Here is a 16,461-nt window from a genome sequence, read left to right as displayed (position 1 = left end):
ACTTGATACTAAGGCTAAACTATGATTTTGTCTACAACGTATAAAAAGTACAATTCAATTTTCATTTCTATAATTTCTGAATCTTTGTTTTAACCAAACTGCTGTTGAACATTTAGATACTTCTAGTTTAAACAAATATCAACCTCAGGAAACTGCTATGTATCCTCAGGTGATTGTGAATATCTATACAGCAATAGTTACCAAATTATTCCAGTCCTTTCCATCCATGTCTTTGGACCCTGTGAGATAGTGTTGAAAAGATGAAGTTTTTTTCATCTGCCTAGGGATAGGCACCTTTCACAGTAGCGCTATGCGTGGACAGCTACTAAACTACTGTATGAACCATAGACTGTATATAGAGTGGACAGTGTGGCTCCGTCATTTAACATTGTACAGTTTTGAAGCCAAAATACCCCGTCACAGTCGCTGCCATTGGTAGCAGCTGTGAAGCCAGAGTCTGAGCAGTAGAGACTGTGAGGGATTCTGGGAGAATCTGAGTGGAGCAGAGTGACAAAAATAATAGATATTTTTTTTCTTTCGAGAGTCTAATCACTTCTTGACTCTACCTCCCGGCATATTTTGCAATCCCTGAAAAAAATACACGAGAACGGCAGCTGTCAATCATCGTTAAACGTTACGTAAAGCCTTGTTTTTAACCTGGTATAACTAATGAAAACAAAACTTTTCAGAAGAAAGAGGATATGAATACAAGGCAGCCAAATGATATATTCAAATCACCACAACAAACGGACTTAAGAAACATTTCTACGAGGTGTATTAATTTTTTAAATTTTGACCACAGCTCAACTGGAATCGATGGATAGCCAGATTTTTTAACCTATACTGCAGCCAGCCACCAGGGGGAGAAGTTTTTGTGGCGACCTCACTTCGAGCCGAGCAAGAGGACATCCATTTTGTTTTACAGTCTATACCATAGTATGGACTGACAGCCTACGGATACATCGTAGCACCAGCCTGCTAGCGTTAAATATAGCCAGCTACTGACATACAGTACAAACGTAAAGTGTTTGCTTGTTGTCACGTTTCAAACAACAGCGTAAAGTAACTGTACTGATAAAAACCTTACCTCATAGTATCCAATAAAAAGTGACTTGAACAAAGAAAATTTGTTCCAAAAAAACGACACTCCTGGTCAAAAGTCACACTGGAAAGTGGCAGGGCAGTCCAGATAAAACAGATCCTACTCATAATATCTTTATTTTTTTTTAACACTAAAATCTGAAAGTTCCAGTTCAAAATCTGAAAGATTCAGTTTGACACATTTCCCAGTCTACAAACTTACAATTCTGTGTTCATGTCCAGCACGGAAAACCGCCTACTCTTTCACTCCCTCAAAGTCACAAAGATGCGTTTAGGTACCACTTGATCTTACGTGAATCTGAACTACTCACGGAAATTGGTCAGTACCTATAGAAGTACCTCGTTCAGTACCCACCCCTGTATCTGCTGCATGTGACCTTTTCAAAAACTCATCAGGGTCAGTAGCTTTTTTTCTTTTGATTCATATTTGTGAGCTTTTCAGATTTAAATCACAGATTTAGCTTGTTTCATACATGTTACAGGCTATGGTATTTATTTTTTATTCATTTACTTTAGGTCTTTTACTTTTTAGGTCTTTGGTGGGTCTGATAAACTGGATCCCTTCAGGATGCTATTCTGGTGCTTTTCTTTAGAAGCTGTTGCACTTCTCTTCATGACCCTGGAGGTAACTGTGATGCAGCCACCCTGCCCTTCAGCAGACTGATGCTCCATTGTTCCTCCAAAGCTCTTCAGCAGGCGCTCATATAAAGCTTAACGTCAGTCGGGGAGAAATAGCAGCACTAATCTCAGAATGATGCCCTTATTTCCATCATTACAATGAAATGAGAGGGAAAAAAACAAATGTGGTTTTGTTTTATTTTACCCACTTTTTCTGAGGGTTGGTGTTTCTTCGCGACATTTTATGGAGCTGCTGTCGTCTAAGTGGCAGCCGCAGTTGTAGCAGACTGTGGCGAGCCGTTGGTGGCAGGGGTTGTGTCGTGGGCTTGTGACTCACTTTGTTATTGTTCTTTGGGAAGAGGGCACTTGCCACTGCATTGTGCTTTAAAGATTATCTGAATCTGAGTTTAAAAGAGAAGTTAGTCAAGGTTTTGATGACGATGCAGCTATCACCGTGCTTCTCATTTCATTTAAAGCTGGGGTCCCGTGTCAGGAGGATTTGGTCATCCTTTGCCTTTGCAAACAATAGACTCCGGTCCTCCTGAGGTCTCCCTAAACACAAGCTACGCCTCTGCTCTGGTCTGCTGAATTAGGCAGTTGACTGATTCATATTTGGGTGTTTTAATTCGCCTGTGTTTTATAGCAGGCTGCTGAGCCGGCGGTTTCCTCATTAAAGGACACATGAAAGCAAGCTGTAAAGCAGCCTCGGTATAACCAGCCTGCGCTGACGTCTGAAGGGGATACGAGCAACCGAAGAACCGACTGTGTCTCGAGCCAGCCGGTCTGAGCCGGAGGGCCTCACCCTCTCAACCGGGCAGCCAGTGGTGGGACACCAGACACGCCACACAGAATTGTGTCCACACCAGGATATAATACCATAGTGATGTGTCAGCAGGAGTTCACTGTTGTTGAAGACTTTGAAATGTCAGATTCAAACACTGTCCATTCTAGTACTGAAGTATGAAATCATCTGGCTGTAGATACTTAGATTCAGACACAAATGGACCCAAGTTAAAATGAATTTATTCACATTATACGCAGATGATCAACTTTTGTATTTCAACAACTTCTGCTGCACCAGCTTTTTGAGGTTAATTGCCCACCTGGTTACCCCCCTCTCTGCCATTTAGAGAATAAAACAGCCTCAGCTCGAAGAGTGGCCGCTGTGATAAATACCCGAGGCAACAGCTTTCATTATTTCCCCATTATAACTGCTGGTGAATCCTCTTGGCTGTTTAACGACTCTCTCCTTAAGGAAGTGAGAGCGGCGAGGTCACCGTGTAAGGAAGGGGGGGGTGAGAGGCTCCTCTAAGCACCCCGTGATTCATATCAAACGCACATTAAGTGGCATGTGGCTAAATTAGTGGCTGGGATCTTGCAGGTATAATAGCTCGCCTGATGGTGCGTAACGAGCCACTGTCTCACTGTGCTGTAATGTGGCCTTGATATCTTTTACATGAACCCACCAACAACAGTGAGACCATTTAGCCGGAGCGCATATCCACACCCACAGCGTCTGCACATCATCACAACACCCACATAAGTCTTCTTCCTGTTTTGTAGACAACATTCCCCCCATCCTGAGTCACAGACTGTGTTTAGGTTCATTAGTGAAGATGATTCTGTTGCAGACAGCGGGTCAGAACAAGACGGCAGCAAGACGCATAACAGCCGCTAATTATAACTATGAAGACCTCATTTGAATATCTATGGGGGTGTAGTGAGTTGTTGTGAAACATGGAGCCACTTTCTCGTTCAGAGGTTCATAGGTAAACCTCTGTGGTAGAAGAGACACCATTTGATACACCACTGTGGGTCTGTTTTATGTTTGTTTCTTTGTTCTTACTTCATGACAACTTTACCGCACCTAAACCCTTTTCCATGAAGCCTCAAATGCTTTAGTCCCTGGCATTTCCCAAACTAAATAAATTACTGTGATCTACTGTGGAATCATAGATGTTTATTAGGCTTAAAAGCCAAGACAATCAAAATTAAACGTATAAAGTAGTCAGCTCTGACACACTGTCAGGAGCTGTTTAGTTCACTGTTAACAAAAAAGGGCATTCAGATTAGTATGTTGTATGTTTATTAAGTAACACAGGCCGTAGGAGAAAAATATTTCAAGACTGGCGATCAAAGCAATTAATCAAGGAAAAAACAAGCGTTTGTTTCAACATTTTACATGCGTCTGTGTTGATTAACAAAAAAAGGTTAAGGGTAAAGTATGGTCACATTTCCTTTGAAAAATAATATATTTAATCCTCAGAAAAAAATGTACATAAAACGAATTTAAAGCAATCCAGCACTGGCATCATACCTGTTGTTTGATTTGAAATAAGCTTTTGTTGGGTTTCTGCTGCTTTCTTAATACGAGTGCCTTCAATTTCATGTTGTAGGACTTATTCACATAAAAAGTTTTTGGTCCTCACATGCTTTTGTCTGAAAAGTTTGGTAAAAAAAAAAACAAAAAAAAAAACACTACACCAACAGTGAAGTTTGGAGGTGGAAGCATCATGGCATGGGGTTGTTTCTCATCTCATGGTATTGACAAACTTCATATAATTGACGGAGCAATGAATGGAGCCATGAATGGGGAAATTCTTGATATGAATCTGCTGCCATCCACCAGGATGATGAAGATGAGACGTGGCTGGATCTTCCAGCAGGACAACGATCCAAAACACACGGCAAAGTTGACTCTCAAATGGTTTCAAAAAAAGAAAATCAATCTGTTAGAATGGTCTAGTCAATCACCTGACTTAAATCCAACTGAACATTTGTGGAAAGAACTAAAGAAAAGGGTTCACCAGAGGGCACCAAAGAATATTCAAGATTTAAAGACAATCTGTGCAGAGGAATGGGCCAAAATCACACCTGAGCAGTGTAGGCCATTAGTTCAAACATACAAGAAGCTTCTGGAAGCTGTCATTGCAAACAAAGGCTTCTCCACTAAGTATTAGATGAGTCTCAGTTTGTGTGTTCAATACTTTTTTCCTGTGTTATCGCACTTAATTCCACATAATCATCATTTATGGACCTGAACGTTGTGATTTCTTTTCACGTGTGGATTGTTTGAGTTAATACCAATGTCTGGTAGAAATTTAGTTTGAATTGCATCTTTGGAAATAAATGTGATGAGAGAAAAGTTAATGCATTCAATACCTATTTTCCCCACAGTAAATGTGTTGTTCTCATATTAATAAGCCTGAGCTAAAGGCTAATTAGCCTTTAGCTTGGGCTGTATCTCTCTCCCGTTTAGCTTTCTTCTTCTCTTCTGGCCTTTTTCTGTTTGACAGTTCGGCTCCAGTGTCCACCATCACTACAAAATGAATCCCAGAAATCATTTCCAGCAGAGAAAAACACAGATCTGTGTTTTATCTCTTCTCACCGCTAAACTTTGTCAGCTGGCGTTGTTGTCATAGAGAATTAGACATGCTGTAAATCAATTCCATCCTGCTCGACCTGATCTGGTTAATTAAGAAGTAGCATTTTGAAATAACCAGTAACCAGTAATATTAGTGCTGATAATCTCATTTTAAAGTGTGGATTACAATCAGGCATATATCTAGAAAATAGACTTTTGCAAGATCACTTTCAAACTCCTCACAGGACCTTCTAGGGATGAATAAATGAATAATTGTATAATTATTATCGTTCTCTGTGTATTACACCTGGACATAGTAATAATTGTCAGTGAGTGCAGACCGTGCCAGCTCCAAGGAAAAACAACTAAAGAGGGAAATCATTTTCAATATAAAAACATGATAAAATGCACCAGAAAGTAGGAAATTGAATCTACTTCTTTCAAATGTTGGTGGGGAAGGAAACCCACACCTCCATCATAATATGTAACCCACACCTCCATCATAATATGTAAATTATTTTTACACCTCACTCCACAACATGGAAACACTCCTTACATGGAAATCAAAATTAACTGCTTAATTTTTTGTTTGTTTGTTTGTTTTTATTGTTTTTTTTTGTTTGTTTGTTTTGTTTTAGTTTTAGTTTTTTAAAGCATGTTCAGGAACCCTGACATGCCCAGTAAAAGAGCTCTGAGCGAGGGGGAGGGTTTTGGTAGGGTGGAGAGGAGAGCAGAGGAGAGCAGAGGTTACTCGCTGGAAGTCCCAGGGTTTCCTCCAGATTGTTGTGAGCTCTGGAAGAGCAGCATTTGCCTCTCTGTGAGCCTCTGGTGAGCAGATTTGAAGATCTCCATCTCTCGTCTGATGGCAGCGTTGTTCCTCCTCTCCTCCAGGATGGCAGCTTTGAACTCTTCCTCCCTGGTGCTGATCTTGGCTTGAAGCTCCTCGTGGTCTTTTTGGAGCTTGTTCTTCACCTGGAGCTGAGTTTTGAGCTTCTCCATCTCCTGTAGGAGCATCTGCTCTCTGTGGGCTGTGAACTGCCTCAGGGTGGTCATCTCCTGCACCATCTTCTGGCAGGTGGCTTGGTGTTCAGCCTTTAAGGACGTGATGGATGACTGGTCCTTGGAAGCGTTGTTAGCTTCCTTTTGCTGCTGAAGTTCATGCTGCAGCGACTGAAGCACCTGCTGAGCGTGCTGCATATGAGCCTGGTACGTCTGGCTCTGCTCTGCCATCTTCTGACGTAAGGCGTTCTGTTCTTTCATCATTGCCTCCATAGCAGCCCTGTCCTGAGACACCTTGTCAGCATGAGCCTGGGTTTGTTTGTGAAGCTCCTGCTGAAGGGTGTTGGCTGTCTGCCTGGCAGTGAGCAGATCAGCTTGGTGCCTCTTGTTTTCCTCCGTGGTCTTCTGGAGGAGAGCTTGGTGTTCAGCTCTCAGGGATGTGTAGGCTCCCTGATCCTGAAGAGCTTTGTTGTTGTTGCTCTTCTGCTCCTGGAGATCACGCTGCAGTGACTGCAGCACCTGTTCAGCATGCCTTAGATGAGCCTGGTAGGTTTGTCCATCCTCTACCATCTTTTGACGCAGGGCGCTGTTTTCCCTGGTCATGGCTTCCATGGTAGCCTTGTCCCCGGTCGTCTTCTGCAGCAGGGCGCTGTGATCGGCTCGCAGAGATGTAAAGGCAGCCTGATCTTGAGTGGCTTTGTCTGCAGCCTTCTTCTGCTGCTGCAGCTCTTGGTGCAGAGCTTCAATCCTCTGCCCTGCACTTTTGAGGTTGTTTAAGCCAGTCTGCCTCTCTTCTGCCATCTTCTGAAGCAGGGCGTGGTGTTCTCTGGTCATAGCCGCCATAGTGGCCTGGTCTTGGGCCACCTTGTTGGCATAGACCTGGACTTGATTTCTAAGCTCGTCCACTGTCTTCCTGGCCTCAGTTGTGTGGCTTTGGTGCAGGGCTTGCAGCTGGCTGTGAGCACCTCTGAGTTTCTCCAGCTCCTGCTTCAGGAGTCTGTTCCTCCCCCTCTCTAGGTCGCGCTCAGCGTTGTCCACCTCCATTCTGTCCGTCCTGCCATCAGTTTCCTTCCTGGTCTTCAGCAGCTGCAGAGGAGGAACTGGTACTGAGGCATTTTTAAGCAGTGCTTCCAGCTCTTTGCACCTGTTCTCATAGACCTCTCTCAGGTTTTTCTCTTTGACCAGATTTCTCTTGGCCATGTCCAGTTTGTGACTGAGTGCAGCCTTCTCCCTCTTTTCAAACTGGCAGGTGCTCCTCTCTTTGTTCAACATGATGTTGAGCCTGCCTGCGTCTTGTCGAAGTTTGTTGACCTCCAACTTGCTGGTGTCCACAGCTCGTCCCTTGACCTGGTGTTTAAAAGTCTTCAGGTCGAGCTTGCTTCTCACCTTGTTGCCATTACTGGCATTTTTATGGGCAGTTCTTTTTCTGCAGACCTTTCTGTCGGCCTGAGTGTTTCCTGCCTCCATTTTTGGATACATTTTGCTCAGTTTGTTGGCTCTTTTTCAGACACGTGTGTCTCCAGTGAATGCTTGGTTTGTAATGATCTCTTGGAAAGCTGCTCTCTCATAGACCCTGGTTCATGTAAAGGTTCCACTGTGACTTCATAGTGAAGAGGTTCTAGAGTTCTGTTTGTTCTCAGGTTTAAACTCAAATTCAAATGTAAACATGCAGAGGCCAAACTTCTCCTTTCTAAAAAGTCGCATTGAACACACCAGACACATGTTGTTTGCGCAAATATTTCGCATGTTATTTATTTATTTTTTAACCTACTGTTTTTCAGTGCAAGCTTTCACACTGAGCTGAGCGAAATTGCGGCTTTTATTTTTTTGGGACTGAGGTTGATTTTTCCAATGTTTCCCTTGCAAAGAGTACACATCCCACCAATCAAATCAATTGTTGACACGTCACGTGCCAAAACATTCAACACTGATTGTGTTCATGTCCCAGCACCTGGTTCTTTACCATAAAAGACAGAGAAACTACAAAGACAACAATTACAAAGACATCATTTGGAGGAGAACAGCTGCGGAGATCGTATATGACGCTCAACATTTTTCACAAAGGCCTTGATTTGGTAACAAAAAAAATTCAAATGACACTCGATACACTACCATGGTGATGGATTTTATATAATCAATCAATCAATCAATCAATCAATCAATCAATCAATCAATCAAGCAAGCAAGCAATCAAGCAATCAAACTTTTTTGTATAGCACTTTTTGTACAGGACTTTGTAATACAATGTGCTTTACATGGGAAAAAATAAAATGAAACAACAAGAAGTGAAATAAAAAGCAGAAAATTGCACAATTGAATAAAATAAAAACATGAGACCCCACATTCCTCCTTCTCCCAAACCACACTCAATATACACACTCACTTACTCAAACACACAAAGACATAAAAAGGAAATTCTGACAGAAAACAGAATTAGAGGACTGAGGAAACACCATCCTGATTTAAAATGAGGAAACACAGGAGCTGAAACTAAAATAATAACAAATTTTAAAAATTGTCTCGAAAATACTGGAGGTTAAGATAAGTAAATGTTTGAATACATAAATAAATAAAATAATATGACGATATAAAATAAAAGTTGGATAAATAATATGGTAAAATGAGAAAGTGTAACATCAGGTGCAAATCAGCTAAAATAGGAAAATAAAAGGAAAAGCATTAAACAAAAAAGTATTTCCAATTAAAAAATCTGAACTGAAATGTAGAAATAAAACAAAATATAAGGTTCAAAATAAGTTAAAATATAACATAAAATAATAATAAATACAATCAGCTAAAAGCCAGATTAAAAACATAGGTCTTGAGGTTTTTTTTTTTTTTTTTTTTTAAATATATAACTCCATCATATTGGTTTACTATTGGTATACTCTGCTCATCTTTTTAGCTGTTAAGATTGTAAAATCTGAAACACACTCTACAAGAATAGAATAGAATAGAATAGAATAGAATAGAATAGAATAGAATAGAAAATACTTTATTTATCCCCGAGGGGAAATTCAGGAGTCACCGCAGCATTTAAGAAAACAAAAGTAAGAAAGAGTATAGAAAGTGCAAAAAGGTCCATAAGAAATTAGATGACGACATCCTGTCCACAGCTCGTCCACCACTCTCCAGCCCAGCCAGTCTCCACCTCCACAGGGTCCAGGACTGAGCCTCCCCAGCAGTCTGTTCAGTCTCTGTCTCCTGGATCCTGTCTGCTCACAAGCTCCTCCAATGTGGGGCCTGCGTCCGATGTCAGCTCCGTCAGCCACGTCCGTGAACAGCACGATACCGCTGGGTTAGCACGGCTAGCTCGTCCATCCCACCGGGGCTAGATCCCACATTCCCAACAACGATGGATGGAAGGACAGGTCCACGTCGTCACCTCCCAGCTCACATCCGAAAACCAGCACGTTGTCCTCACCTCCTCCTCCACAGCTTGAGAGAAATCATCAGGCCATGCACTAGTTAGCATTGACATGCTACAGGCTGCTAACAGCTTATTTCGCATGTAAAACAATGCAGCCATGGTTACATGTAGGATCTCCAGACAAACACAGGAGAAAAGTAGTAAAACATATCGCCGAAGCCACAAAAAGTTTGGTGTCCGTGGCCAACAATGAATCATACAAAGTAATGATCCACTCCAAATACAAAGATTATGAAAAAGAGACCAAAAAAATTTTACAAGAAACAGACAAAGACGAGAGAGCTGCTGCTGCAACAGGCAGCTACTTGGGCAGCGCCTAGCAACGGAAAAGGACAGTCTAAGGCTCACCTGTGCACTAATCATGGGCTGTTTCCCAAAGCCAAGGTACCTTGCCTTGCCTTGCCTTTGAAGGCAGTGCCTCCGAAGCCACTTCCTTCCAATCCAAGGCAAGTGTCCTGCCTCTGCTTAAAGGAGATGCTAATAGAACAGCCTACAAAGGCACATTTTGGGAGGAGCTCAGACAGCTACAAATATTGTCATAACTTGCCACTTTTCTACACTTTTTGCTTTTTTTATTGTCACATCATTGACACTCTGCAGGTGCAGCTTCTCAGTAATTATAGTTACATGAGTGACACACAAAAGAGTTAAGTGGTGGACATGGTATAAGTTGTTATTTTCAGAGGTGTATTTTGTTTCTTACATTTAAATTGGAATTTACCACGCACCTCCGCTGGTGCGTCTTTTCCTGCCATTTTTTTTCCTTTTTTGTAGATTTACGCGTTGCATGTTGGGTATTTATTGCCATGGCAAGGCAGCGAAGGATACACCTGTGTATCCTTGGTCAATTAGCCACATGCTAACCAAACGGAGGACATATGCCTCCGGAGGACATAAACATTGGAACAGCACTTGGGCAGCAACTGATGATGTGGATGCCTGCCCACGCCCACATCAGACCAAGGCAAGGCAAGGTACCTTGGCTTTGGGAAACAGCCATGGTGTCTGATGAGCATCTTGATGTGGCACACCTGTGAGGTGGGATGGATGATCTCAGCAAAGCAGAAGTGCTCACTATCAAACATTTAGACAGATTTGTGATCAGTGTTCGAGAGAAATGGTAATATTGTGTATCTGGAATGAATTTTAGATCTTTGAGTCCATCTCTGAAAAATGGGAGCAGAAACAAAAGTGTTGCGTTTATATTTTTGTTGAGTGTACTTCCCTGTGATTTTCTCTTGCCCTTTTCTCTTATTTTACACCACACCTTCTTCTTTGTTTTACCCCCCACACACCCTCTGTCACCTGTGACTAACTGCACCATCTACACTCTATTCATCACACACTACTGCACATGCTCAGTAGCTCTTCATTATATTAATTACTCTCATTGGAAGAGTGATCATCAGGCTCCATCAGAATTCATCATCGCCCGGTTCCCACAGAGACCCAGGCCCGGTAAATAATCACCGGTGTCGGTAACAGGGCCCTGGCCCCGTCGTTACTGTCAGACCCACCAGGGTGGGCCCTAAATACCCAGGGGACTGCAGCTCCCTCTGAGACACATTCATCTCTGCAAGCAGAGAGGGGAGCTGAGAGGCCGGACCCAGAGGCTGCTGGTGCTTCAGACCTGGAGCGGCTGAGGATGGGTGAGGGCCTGAACCTGGCTCAGCTGTCAGAAGAGACAAATACATTCTGTTTCACAACAGGCTCCACAGAAGAGTATGAGGTGCTGTGGATTGACTTATTCATCTACTGACAGATTTATTTTGACCCGTCTTGGCTTTTTGTAAATTGAGTCGCATTTGTTCATTATGTACACACACTTGTATTATAAGTTAAGGTAAAAACTGTTTCTCGTTCTGTCTTGGTTATTTTCTCAAGGTGAATTGATTAGACACAAATGATACTGTTTTTAAAGTGTTATTTATCCTTAGAAGCTTTGATACGAAGCCATTTGTCCCTCTCTTTCTTGCATTTTTGAAACTATTCCTGTGTTTCAGGCATTCGGTATGAAGCGCTTTGTGTTTGCATTCACTGATAAGAATAATTGTGTAAAAATAAAGTGTGACTGATGAAGTTTTAATCTGTGTGGGGAAATGAAGGAAACAAAAAGGAAGAGATTTGCAGTAAAAGCTTATTTATAAAGCATAGCTCATGACAAAGAGGACTGATGTTTACACAAAAGTATGACAGAATCACCTGAATACTACAAGCACCCTGAGAGATCAACTTACCAGAGGTATTAAGTTTGAGTCACAAACAAGTGCAACTTGTAGCTAGAGTTAAAAAATAAGTCCATGGACTTCTGTGACTTGGAAATCTGAATCATTAAATCATTAGCTGATCATGACAGTATCTTAGTAGTAGAGGTAGATGGTTCTTTAGTTAACCAGCAAGAGGAAATTCAATAACATGATGGATTATAAAGAAAAAAATCCATTACAGTACCATTTCAGATTCAGTGCAGTTTGAGTTTGTTTCATTGATTCAGAAGACATTTTGATTGAGTAAAGTTGAGTAAAATAAAAATAAAATCTAGTTTTAAACTGTTCCTTAATGCTCACCCATTACTTGACCCATTTGCACATTAACAGGGGTTCACAATGAAATTGAAGGGCATTTGATTTTAGAGGGTGATTTTCTTTCTTTTTTTCCAAGAGGAGCTATAATCTCTCTTTGGTACCAAAACCTAAAACAATTAACTTTTGTCCCCAAGCCTCTACAAAAATGCAAGTACTTTTAGTTTTAAGGGAAAGACTGAAAAAACTCAAATCTTAAGAAGAATGTTTGTCTAACTTCTAGTCAGATTATCTCATTACACTTGAAACAAACCAGACCGCTCTCTTTCTTGTGTCTATGAGAAAGCTGTGGCTCACTTCAAGAGTAAGTTATCAGAATTTGGGATTTGTGAGATTAATTTTTAGTTTAAAAAACCTCAGAATGTTCCCTTTAGCTCTTATTTTGATAAACCTCAGATTCCCAAGCTTGCAAGTGAAATAGATTTGTTGTCAGCTATTTATTTCAAGGATGCACAATATATAGAGTATATCAGACTGATAGTCATCAGCTCAATGGAGAGAATATTTTATGTGAATTTAATAGAAAAAAAAAAGATTATTTGCTCTTATTTACTTATTAACAAGTTCCAGTTTGTATTTCTGTATTACATTGATGAACAATAAGTTTACAACAGGCAATGGCATCCTCACTGTGTAGATTCTTCTTCTTTCTTTTTTTACATGCAACTTGTCAAATCTGTGTGACAATAACTCAAAGAGTAGGAAAAAGTCCTCACCATTAGATTTTTTGAATCACCTGACAAGTTAAATGCTTTGAAGAAAAACTAAAAGTAGCAGTAGCCTCAACTCGTAATACAACCAAAGAATAGTGAGTGCTATGGTGCCAAATTTGGAGACAGCGCAAGGTTTTCCAGAGATGACTCAAAAGCTAAAACAATTTGATAAAGTCTACCTAAATGCCTGAACAATGTAACTTTACAGTTAACCAGTCAGGCTTAAAATACAGTTAGTAGAGCTCACAGTCCTGTAACCTCTGGCCAGTCAGATGGCTCTGTGGGTGGGACATTAGAGGAGGCAGTGGTGATTGGCACGGGGCAGTGGAGCTACTTAAGGAGCACACTTGGCTGAATAATCAACCCCTTCATTCAATTAACATCATTTTTCTGTGGTACAAGACCAAGGATCACTTGGGCGAGTGGTTTATTTAGAACAGTACCCCAAGCAAACAGAACTCTGCAGACATACTTGCCCTTGGTGATGTGGTCTCCAGTCTGAGCCACACCAATCAGTATGTTTACGTGAACGCAGCAGTCCAACTGAGATCTACTACTGTCAGCGTAAACATGCAGAAAAAAAAAAAAACTCAGACTTCTGGCTGAGAACATCTCACATGCTTAGATAGGCTGAGCTGTGTCCTTTTTTGATGAGGGACGCTAAAGGGGAATCAAACTTCTTTCAGTTCATCCGAAGAGGAAGCAACATTCTAACAATAATGGCCGAGATGAATGCAGCAATAGCCCTCTGTAAGTATGTACCATGGTGTTTTTTTTGTTGTGTTGGAGCCATAAACTGTATGAGCATAATGGCCATATTTATTACGGTCAACTACTTCCTCTTCCGACTGAACATTGAGGTGTACTGAGACCTGCTGAGTCCAGTCGAATCCAACCATTGTCTGGGTGTGTCAATCGAGCTATGCTTTGTCCGGTTTGGGTTCAACTAAGCTGTTTACATGCATTCAAATAGTCAGATCTCGCACTGACTAAGCTCATAGTCCGATTGCTGAAGCTGCATGTAGATGTACTTCACATAGACTGTATAAAACAGTCGATGTCACTCGTCAGTTCCTAAAACCGAGAAATGAAGCCAATCTGCAGATGTAGCCGCATTTGATATGACGCCGGCTGTGAGTTTCCTTTAGAACAGCTACAGGGCACTCATCAGTCATGTGACCTGAGCTGTGTCTCTGATTGGACAATTAAATGATCCTTTTAGCATTTAAACCGCAAGATGGAAAAAAATTCACTCACCTTACAGTGTGTGCCGATAGTGAAATCAGCGTTTTAGATCCAAGCTGTTTTTTGCACCAGGCTGTTTTAAAGCTGCAAAAGTCTGTTTTTATGCCTGGGTGTGTACGTGACTTCCAGTCTTTCTGCAGCCAGCCTCAAGTGGATTCTCGATGAACAGCAACTTTTAGCACATCTGCATTGACTTCATTTTTCTAAAATGGATGGTGCCTCTTGGAACAGCATGACAGCGACAAAATTTTTTTACCCAACATGATGGACTTCTGGCAGATAAAGACTCAAACATAAAGAAGGCAGTATGAATGCTGAAGTTCGAAGACTGTTCTTGGTTTTTGTGTGTTTGTAAAGATAAGAGGTGACAAACTGGTCTCCAATTCTTAGTGTGTTCCTCTTTTTTTATCAACAGAACAATTTTTAGAGGAGGATGGATTGAGAATCTTTGAAAAGTAAGTTTTCATTTTGGGACCATTCTCAACAACCAGCCACACACTCCAAAATATTTAGTGTCAAAATTTGTCCAGAAGCACAGTTTGAATTATAAGACCTTTTTAACTACACTTCAACAGCACCATGAAAGATGTTAATGAGAAATTTCAGAACACATTCAAAGTCAAGCCTCCAGCCTCTAACAGTCCTGTGCACAGCATCTCTGTGATGGTCTCATCTCGCTCCGTTTAAAGCTCTCTTCATGGCCAATTGACCTGATGGCTCACTCTTGTCTTCTGCTAATTGAACACAAAAGAGAACAAGTGAGAGGAGAAGGGAGAGAGGGGGAGAAGAAGGAGTGATGTGATGGTGGAGGAGTGAGGGTTGGTGTAGCATGCAAGGCCTCATTGATTAGGTGGTGAGCGGTGCAATGTTTCTCTCCTGACGCTTACACGCATTAAAGCTACATAAACACTCATAATTGGTTCGTTTAGAGCAGAGTGGAGGCAAGCTGCGAGCACACACACACACACACACACACACACACACACACAAAAAAACACACACACAAACACACAGGGAGCCATCGCTGTTTGTCTGTGTGAGGAATGCAAAGAGAAAGAAAAGTGGAACAAAATTACACCCTCATAAAAAAGCATCACCAGCCTGCAGCGGGGTTGGTGCATGCAGAACAAGATGCTCATGAATGTGTATGTCACATGTCCCTGTGCTGTACTAAGCAGGAATGATAAAAACCATCCTGGGAGACTTTGGGATGACAATGACACCCACTTCTGGGAGAGGAAGAAATAGGAGGGACGCTCCTGACTGTGACAAATTAGACTCAAATATGGAGGAAGCGGATTGGCTGCAGGCGTCAGGAGGGAAGGATACGGTTGGCTGGCTGAGTTGATGGATAGCTATTATGCCATTCTATTAAAAGAAGATTCAACTTTGGGGCTTTGCAGTTCAGTGATAGTTGTGGAGAGATGCTCAGCAGTGTCATTTGGGATTCTGCAATATGTGTGTGTGTTTATGCAAACTTGTGTGGCTCTGTCTGTTTCCTGAAACTTAAGACACTTTGAGAAAACAGGAGAACTGAGCACAATGCAGCATCTCTATGGCAGTAAGCACAAGAGGCCATATTAAGGGTGTTCCCTGCATCCCGCAGCGTCGCATCCATCAGGTCATAAGACCCCCTGACATAGTGTAACTGGCCAGTCCCACCCCAGAGGGCTGTGTGACTGGCTGAATGGAGCGCTCCTTGGACATGGAATGATGGGATTCCTACGTCCTGGCTGTCATCTCTAATCTGACACCCTCACCTGCACAGCTGAATCTTCATCACTCTCTTTCTCTCACACACACACACAAACACACACACAAAAAGATCTCCCTCCCCTCTTCCTCAACACACTCAGGGCCACAAATAAATTTGCATTCACTGCCAATTCAGATGCTGCATCAACAGCGCTGAATCTACATAACGTTGACGCGGCCAGGTGCTAAGTCACCATTATGTCTCTGTCCAACACACACACGCTTCCTCAAACACACACACTCACATAAACACAAGCAGGAGTGGGAGACAGGTCACAGTGGCCCCAGAGCACTGGACTGTGCTAAGCAGGTAAATATAGCGAGAACAGACTTTATTAGAATAGAAAAAGCTCTGTTACTGTCAGAGGTAAGTATGACTGATTGGGACGGCCCTTTACCTCCACGCTGGCCTCCTCTGTTCAGAGAAAATAACACATCTCTGGATGTCTTTTCTATCCTGCCCCCAAAACCAAATGTCTCCTTAGCCAACTCTCTTGTAAAATTGCGTAGTCTCAAAACTGGGGGATCTGGGGTTTGGTGTGTGAGCACGAGTGTTTGTGTGCACTCTAATTTATTACTGGAGATCGCTGTCCATAAAGGAGAGGGTGTGCGTATGTTATGTCCTCCTAATGTAACTGCCTAGCAGATTACCGC

Source organism: Halichoeres trimaculatus, unplaced genomic scaffold (genome assembly GCF_033239565.1).
Source record: "Halichoeres trimaculatus isolate MK-OKI-2021-1 unplaced genomic scaffold, fHalTri1.1 fHalTri1_scaffold_14, whole genome shotgun sequence".
Taxonomy (NCBI): domain Eukaryota; kingdom Metazoa; phylum Chordata; class Actinopteri; order Labriformes; family Labridae; genus Halichoeres; species Halichoeres trimaculatus.
The sequence above is the reverse complement of the archived record's forward strand: the minus strand, read 5'-3'. Positions refer to the sequence as shown.